Source organism: Mixophyes fleayi, chromosome 4 (genome assembly GCF_038048845.1).
Source record: "Mixophyes fleayi isolate aMixFle1 chromosome 4, aMixFle1.hap1, whole genome shotgun sequence".
Lineage (NCBI taxonomy): Eukaryota > Metazoa > Chordata > Amphibia > Anura > Limnodynastidae > Mixophyes > Mixophyes fleayi.
The window spans coordinates 20,522,093-20,530,284 of NC_134405.1; positions in this window are offsets into that span (position 1 = coordinate 20,522,093).

Below are 8,192 nucleotides of genomic sequence, written 5' to 3' on the forward strand. Positions count from 1 at the left end.
CTCATTCGCCCAGGATGTTGCATTTTTATGGTGTTCCTCACCTGTAGATAACAGGATAAGGATAAATGACAACTGTGCCCAACATTCTGTCTTGGATGGAAGAAGAGATGTGTAGGATGTAAATTGTGAGCACTCCAAAAATGCCCAATATGAACATTGTGATACTGTGTAGAAAGGGGGGAGGGATACAAGAGTGACATTATAATAGCATGGTTTGCCTGTGGAATTTAACCTCAAATGTTCCCAGTCCTACTAAACCACACAGTAGCATGGACAGTGAGGACTGGTGACGCTGAAGCAGAACTTGAAGATTGTGTTCCTTTAATTTTGTACCTCTGCAAAATAGACCACAAAACTCTATTTGTGCAAAATGTTGCTCATTTTCATCTCTAGTCAGAAGTCGATCATCTCACTAGTATGTAATTGATCTGTGAGAAGATCCTGGTACCTCCGGACGAAACCCACACAAAAATAGGGAGTACAAACTCCATGCAAATAGCACTTTAGTTACAATCAAACCCAAAACCCTTTAACAGTCTAACACAGGAGTCTGTGAATGGGGACCCGGTGAGGGCGCACAACGGGCGCACACGTACAGAGTCGCGCATGCGCAGTTGCATAGCAGAATCCCCACTGAGTGTGCCGACTCAAGTCAGCACATACACAGTGGGGAAAATCACCAGGGGTGATGATTTCTTCACCCCTGGACTCCCACAAGTTCCACGTTTGTGTGGGTGAATCACCACATATTGCTGCTGAGGAGGCTGGGAGTTTTCGGGTCTGGACTATAAAAAGCCAGACCTGGGACTCCCCCTCTCTCTTGCTGCCTGCCTGCCCCCTGGAACAACGAGCATTGAACTACACACTACACTAGGGACACTACACTACAGAAAATATATATTATATAGGTACACTTTACTACAGAAGATACATTATACTACAGAAAACCTACACTAAGCTACAGGAAAGGATTCTATACTACAGGAACGTTCCGTACACTGCAGACTAAGAAGTGGATCCAGGATACTAGGATTTGATAATCATCATTGATAATCTAATATATATAAGCGTAACGGCGTGTGTTAGTGTAAAAAACTATTTTCTCAGAAAGGGCTCATCCAATTGACCTGAAATTTGGTATACTGACATTATTTGACAAAAAAATTATAATAGTGAAGTCAGTTAACTTCCATCATCCCCCCTTTCCCCGTGGGAGGGGTAGTAAAGGCTAAATTTACCAGTTGAGGGCTCAAACTCTTGACCGTGTGGGTATTTATTTACCAGAGCCTGTGTTTGGTCATGGACAATTGTATGTCGCATTTTCACGAGTACGGAGAAGCAGTGATGTGAAAGTGCAGGTTATAAATACTGCCCTTCAAGGAAGACTGATTGAGCACAGCGATAAGGTGTTTAGCAGAAACGTTGTGTATCGAGAGGTTTTAGAACAGTAAGACGATGGAGATTAAGGATGTGGCGATGAAGATGTGGTGATGGAGAAGAATGATGAGGTGGTGACATGTGGACAAAACCACGTTAAAAAAAGGTGCTTACGTCGGGAAGTAACGCTCTTTCCCTGAGGAGGCCTGGCCTAGCCCCAAATGCATGACAAGAACCTTTTTAACACCTTAAGTAGCTTGATTTGACTAGAATGCATGAGTATCATGCACAGGTTAACTTGTATATACATATAAAGCTATATGCATGTTTGTAATGTGGATGTAACTATTTGTATACATATGACTGTGTAGCTATTGCCTGATATCTGTGATAGTTAAATCAATAATATAAATACTAATTCTTATCAAGGATACATATGTAAAGCAAAGATATTGTTAGGAAAAAGGTGGTGAACTTAGGGTTAATATTATATTGATATACTATGTTTTGTTGAACAACGTTATGATGTATGTGTGAACTGTGTATACAAGCTTTTCTGTGCTAACAGTAAAATACTTTGATTTAAATACATACATATGTTGTGAGTTTTGGTTATTTATAACGAATATATAGTGTGAAGTAGTGCTGAGATACAGCGGTTATTGGATAAATAATTCTGTAAAGTTTAAGTGTTATTTAGTGTGGTCAAAAGAATGAGTTCGGCAACACTGTGTAAGGAAAAGTGCATAAAAGTGTGAGTTTTATAGCGAGTGTATCTGAGAACAGAATAAGAGGATAGCGTGCGCATGTGAGGCGCTATCACAGGTCCTTTAACATAGTCATTGTGCATACTAACTAGAATGGGTTGTAGCACTTTCAGCTTCATATACAATTTAATATTTATTATCTATTGTTGTTTTAATTATTTGTTTTTTTTCAATAATTTTTAAAGAAATACTATACTGTGCTGTATTTGTAAATTTGCATCTTGTAAAATTAACAATCTGCATAGTGTTGATGTCCCTCTTTTCATGCATCCAACCTCCTTTGTATGTTCATCTTTATATCTTTATATTACTGTATTGTTATCATAAATAACCACACGGACACAAGTTTAAATTTGGCAAAAGGTCACAGTTTTATTTAAACATAAAATATATATATGGTGGTGTTGAGAGCAGAGCAGTCGGCTAAAAACTACTTGCAAAACCAAATAGTGGAAGATCAGATTGCCATTACACCACTGGTCCCAGGATATAATCCTTTACAATTGGCGGGTGCTAAATTCTGACATAGAGTGACTACACCCCTTCTGGACTCGACAATGACGTGCTCACACAAAGCAGGTCAAGGGGCCCTCCACACAAAAGGGCCAAGAGTCAGGTTTCATCGAAAGAGCTAGTGACCTGTGGCCAATCAGCGGAAGCACCATATATGCAATAGTCGCTGGCTGCAATGCTCTACTTGCCGGAGCAGTGGTCCACATGCATAATAAGCAGGCCCCTGCCAAAGCAGTGGGCCGCACACAGAATAAACAGGCCCCTGCCAGAGCAGTGGGCCACACACCGATAAGAAAGCCCCTGGCAGACCAGTGGGCTCCACACTTCACAAACAGACCCCTGCCAAAGCAGTGGGCCGCACACAGAATAAACAGGCCCCTGCCAGGGCAGTGGGCCACACACCAATAAGGAAGCCTCTGGCAGACCAGTGGGCTCCACACTTCACAAACAGACCCCTGCCAAACAGTGGGCCGCACACAGAATAAACAGACCATTGCCAGAGCAGTGGGGAATCTCTCGTGCCTGAGCAGTGGGGCAACAGTGGTGGGGGTCAGACACAATATAAGTAGGCCCCTGCCAGATCAGTGTCCTAGGACTTGGGCCTAATGTACTTCTTGTAGGCATCCACATTCCATCGTCCCCTAGAGTATGAATGGCTGCGATAGAGGCGCCCCTTTCAGTCGCAGCATTAGCCTTAGAAGCTTGGGTCTAGAACCACGAACTCCAAAGAGTGCTGAAACAACGTGTTAAGTTGAAATTTGGTGAGGGAGAACTCGTCAGCCTAAACCAACCATTTGTCCCCCTGTGGGGCCGAGTCCCATCCAATTGAGAAAACAGTGCGACTGGGCGGATGGCCGGTTCGTTTGGAGCCCTAAACTCCTGGCCTGTTGTAGTTGGCATAGGTACCTGACTTCCATTGCCCTAAAGACTTAATCGCTGCGATGGAGGAGCCCTCTTCAGCTGCAGTGGTAGCCACCACAATCCTATAGGAATGGGTGCAATAGAGAGCCGGGTCAAGACCCACGACAATTAAAAAACCACTTGCATAGTGGATTCAACTGAAATGTAGGGGGGTACCCATTGGCCTTAAACCAGTTCACCCCTTTAGGGTCTAATCCCAGCAATAGGGTGTCCAAAAACCAATAGGTGCGATCCATGTCTGGGAGGTATTGGACTTCCATCACCTCATGTGTAGTAACGCTGTGATGGAAGACCCGTCTAATGCCGCGGCATAATCCGCCACAAACCTAGTGTCTGGGTGTTATTGTAACGCAGGTCCAAACTGATACAGTCCATGAACCCCCTTAAATTTGTCCCATAGCATCACATTGACCATTCGTTGGAGGGAAGCATCCTTGAGTAGCAACGACAGTCCTCTGCGGTCTGTCAACTAAGAACCGTAAATAGTTGACAAGAGAAATGATCAGATCAGCCAACGTCGGGCCTGTGACCCTTTCTCAAATTCCCGATTGGTTGTTCGTGTACTTATGAATGTGTTCTAATCTGTGTGCTTCCGATCAACATTTGTGTAGCAAGCTACCCATACTGTGTAGTGTGGTTAGTCCTCGCTACGATTCCCTGTAACTATCGGACTCCCTTCTTCCTCAATGATTTATCGCCTTAATGGAAGATTCTTCGGAGGGCGCAGCGGTAGCTGCCCCAAACCTATGTGAAAGGGTTCCAGAGGTCAAAGCCGATTTACTCAATGGTCCTCTTAAAATTGTGTCCTAAATTGAAGTCATGGAAGAAAATTCCATGTGCACCAAAATATATAACATCTCCTAGTGGACTAAAGCTGCATGCCTCTCTAAGTCGACTGAACCTATGGTTGGGTTGGAATGCAAGTGCTGCCATGTGGTCCACGAAAGAGCTTGAATGCAGTCATGTAAACTTACAATGAGATAAACCCTAAGCAGTCATCTCCAGTAAGGTGAGACTATAGCAACCCACTGAATATGGCGGTCCAGCCAAGTTATAAAAATGTGTAAAGTGCAGTAGGTCAAAATTGGACCTTGGAACAGTCCCATTGTAATAGTATTTGTCTAGCATGTATGTAATCTTATATCTTCAAAATGGAAGTCATTGTAGTGTAAGCAAAATTGAGATGAGCCTGACCCCAAATTAGAAATCGGTGTAGATTAGATAACGGAAATAAGAGCCTTAGCAATCACTGATCAAAGATCCTAGCTAAATTCTGCAACCCCGAAAGTGTTGAATAGCCGCAAGTTCCGCTATTCATTGAGATAAGTTGCTATAATTAACCAATTTGAATCACATCAGCCAAGAGCGAAATGCGTATCACAAATTATATAGCACCAACAGGGGGGTATAGCTTATGCCTACTAGTGTATGGATTGATTTATAATTCAAAGTCTCATAAAATAAGAATATACTCTGAAGCGTAGCCTAGTTATCTCCCATACTTAGCCATTGCGGTGTGTAGCAATATGAAAACAACTATCCCTCTTGGCTGTGCCGCATACCAATACTGCATAAAAGCTGTATACGGCCATGAAGTTATCCACAGTCAACGATAGATATACCGAAAGGAACCAAATTGAGCTGTCTGACATGGGAACGAGTATTAACCAGTGATGCAAGCGTAGATCTAAACTTGTATCAACCAATCATAGAAACTGGGTAGCCTGCCTGGTCATTCATTGCCAGTAGAGCACCTGGCTGCTAGTTGACTGAGAAATAATTTTTATTTATGAGGGGGTTGGGACTTTTCTCAATGTAATTAATCAGCCTGGTGCAGCATCCAAACTATTGAAATAAATTCTGCCTGGGGACTCAAGTCAAAGCCATCCCCATCACTGCCAGTGGATAACCAGGATTCTATTCCATTAAGCCAGCTAATGCTTTAAGTCAATGGTGATACTTCTCAATGTTTTCAACCGTCCTAGTTATCATTCAAGTCAGTCCTCCATCATTACCAGTAGAGCACTTGGCTGCTAGTTGACTGAGACAACGTCTGCTTTAAGTAGGTGGAAGACTTTTCACAATGTCATCAACCAGCCTGGTGTAGCATGCAAGGCTCTAAAAGTTAATCTGCCATGGGATTCAAAACAGGGTCTCCCTCATCACTGTAACCAAGCACTTGTCTACTATACCACTTAGCCAGCTCATGCGTGAAATAAGTAGAGAGACTTTTCCCATTGTCATGAACTGAGTGCAATAACCATGGTACTGAAAGGAAATATCCCTGGGAAACTGAACCATCATTGCCAGTAGAGCACCTGGCTGCTTATATTTTAAGTTAGAAGGAAGACTTTTCTCAAGTCATCAATTAGTTTCATACAACACCCAAGGTTTTAGAAAGAGGCCTGTGTGAGGATTTTAACTGGGGCCTCCACATGCTTTAAGTAAGTTGCCCTGGGTAAGCTTTCTGTTGGGCCACACAATTTTTCATCCTGTGGGCCCCACATTTATCTATCGTAGCTCAGGCCCTGCTCTGTACACTATCTCTGCAGACTGCCTGCCAGCCTTAGTAGTGCCTTTTGGTGTCTGCTGCAGTCCAGATCCCAACCCGGCTCAACACTACTACTTTAGACCGTGGCTTTAGTCTGTTGGCCTGTCTGACCTTCCCAGATCCACCAACTCCATCATCCTCCAGTTTGGACCAGGTCTCACTGACCTATGCACAACTGAACAACTTATCAGGTTAGAGGCTCAGACAGCACTGGCTCCAGCAATTCACCAGAAGCTACTATCCAGACAATGTTGATTTGCTTTTGATTCCAGTTTGCTGGAGCCTGGAACCTGCTTCCCCACCTGATCCAAATCTTTTAACTGAGACCCCTTGAGCTGTTTAGGAGGCCCTCCTGCTGCTGACCCCCGTGGCTTACTTCTACTGCCTCCCTGCTTATCCCTGTGGTCCACTTCTGCAGCTTAATGCATTCTGTGACTACTGGGGACTGCCCCTAACGTGGAACCTGGCTTGCTATAATAAGTGTCTTCTACACCAGACCCACTTGCTTTTGCACACCTTCCGCATGAATACCCAGCTGGCTCTCTCTCAGCATACTCTTTTACACCAGGCCTGACAATACTCTCTCTCTCTCTCTCACACACACACACACACACACACACACACACACACACACACACACACACACACACAGACTTACCTGCTAGTGGTTCTCCCTCATCAGACCCTCTCCCCATCATTATCTGCCTCTTCCATCTATCTCAGTTAAATTTAGACATTATTTCCATAACAGTGCTCCTTGTTACATTTGCCCTGCTTCCACTTCCATTCAGATTGGCCTCACCACCATTTAGGCCTTTTGTCCACCTTGGCAACTGCTCCATTGAAGTCCCTACTCCATCGGGACCCACACCATGAGGGTCCGGTCATTCTTGAAACAATTCACTCCCTAATGATGTCTTGCATCAACTCCCTTAAAACCGACTGCCAGCATGCCATCATGTCCTTAGTCCCTCAGTACTACTCCATTATGTACCTCTTCTTGGTTGATTGCTTTCCATGCCTCTCTTAACTGGTCCATACCCTAGACTAAACTGTCCCACTTGATTCTACTGTGATCTTCACCCCCTTTAGAATGTAAGCTCTCACAGGCAGGGTCCACTCTACTTTTTGTCTCATGTCTGTCCACTCTCCTTCTACCTCATATGTCCCTTGTCATGTCTGAGGCTGATATTTTCTGTATGCTATAAGATTTGTTGTAATTGTATCCATGCATTTCTTATCTGCACAATTGTTCCCATGTACCTGTTATTATGCTTATTGTTTTCATGTATGTCACATATGAAACTACTATGAAGTTGGTAGACTTTGCTCAGTGTTATCATTCAGCCTAGTAAAACATCCAAGGTATTAAAATGAAGGCTACCAGGGACTCCAGCATTGCTGTTAGTAGAGCACCAGTTTTCTAGTGTGCTGAGACAGCTCTAGCTTTTGCTAAGTAGGGATACGTCTCTCAATGTCATGAACCAGCCTGGTGCAATATGCAAGGCTCTTTTAGTTTACAGAGGATGCCCCGAGTGTGGAAAGGAGATGGAAAGGAGGTGTGCAACTCAGTTTGCACTAGACTGACCATTGAAGTGAACTGGTACTAAACTAAGCCATTTTGCATGGTGTTTCATAAATATACTTGCCTACTCTCCTGGACTCCAGGAAGACCAGGCATACTCCCAAATATCGATGGAGGTGGGGCTTAATGACATGACATACATCATCAGGCCCTGCCCACTGATGCAAAAAGATGGGTTGTTTTTCATGAAACAAGCTGTTTTATTGATATTTCTGGATTGACATTCCACAGTATGACACTTGCGTAGTGGTGTACAGGTAGGAGGTAACGCAAAGGATTTAGGGATAGATTTACTAAACTGTGGGTTTGAGAAAGTGGAGATGTTGCCTATAGCAACCAATCAGATTCTAGCTGTCATTGTGTAGATTGTTCTAAATAAATAACTTGAATCTGTTTGGTTGCTATAGGCAACATCTCCACTTTTTCAAACCCGCAGTTTAGTAAATATACCCCTTAGTGTTGGGATTAAGGGATTTGA